Raw genomic sequence first — 1,130 nt, 5'->3', positions numbered from 1 at the left:
ATTAAGACCATTAAGTGTCACTTCACACATGCAAATACACAGAAAGAATCATATCTGTATAAATTCTGTATTAAAATGATTTTATGTTTTATAGTCAAGATTTATTTATCAATGGAAAATGAAGAGATAGTGATTGACAAGTTATTCTTAACCTCACAGCAAGCTCTTGATTTTGCACGCTAAGTCTTCAGAGAATAAGTGCTACTTGCTAGAAATGAGTGAAACTAAAGGCAGCAAATTAATTTTTTGACACGTTAAACAATGTACGAGGTGTGGCTATTAAATAACGAGACTGATGCTGCTACAGAAGAAGTGCGCATGCGCCAAACGCCAGCAAGCCACAGCTGTTATCGTGAAGCCTTCTCTTTCGAATGCAGTGCCTCTCGCTTCTGTAAACAAATCAGTATAGCCGTAGCCTTCATTCGTATTAGAGTTGTTTTTTTGTTTCGCCGGAAAAATGTTAAGTGTAACAGTAGAGCAACGAATTGTTGTGAAATTTCACATGAAACTTGGAAAAACTGCTACTGAAACATATAATTTATTGAAAGAAGTGTATGGCAATGAATATTTATCGTGCGCACTTGTTTTTGAATGGTTTAAGCGTTTTCAAGATGGCCGAGAAGATGTTCAAGATGATTCACGCCCGGGTCGCCCTTCCACGTCAAAAACTGATGACAATATCGAAAAAATCGGTAATCTGATTCGATCTGACCGTCGGTTAAGTATTCGTGCGATTGCTGAAACTGTACGAATTGATAACGACCCGAATTGTGGAAGGACAAGTCATGGGTTCTCCACCAAGACAATGCGCCGGCTCATTCCGCATTGTCTGTCAAGAGGTTTCTAGCCAAGTTCAGCATCCCAGTGTTAGACCATCCGCCTTATTCGCCAGATCTTGCGCCGTGCGACTTCTATCTGTTTCCTAAGGTGAAATCTGCCTTAAAAGGAACAAGATTTGAGTCCGTTGAAGCTGTGAAAGAGAAAGCGGCACGCGTCCTGAAGGAGCTGACAGAAGAAAACTTCCAGCACTGCTTTGAACAATGGAAGATTCGCATGGAGCGTTGTAGGGATAGAAGAGGGGTGTATATTGAAGGTGATAATAAGTAAAAATGTATGAAATCAAAATAAAA

The sequence above is a fragment of the Odontomachus brunneus genome, unplaced genomic scaffold (assembly GCF_010583005.1).
Source record: "Odontomachus brunneus isolate Ranch 3 - 2012 unplaced genomic scaffold, Obru_v1 Obru_scaffold_335, whole genome shotgun sequence".
Lineage (NCBI taxonomy): Eukaryota > Metazoa > Arthropoda > Insecta > Hymenoptera > Formicidae > Odontomachus > Odontomachus brunneus.
The sequence above is the reverse complement of the archived record's forward strand: the minus strand, read 5'-3'. Positions refer to the sequence as shown.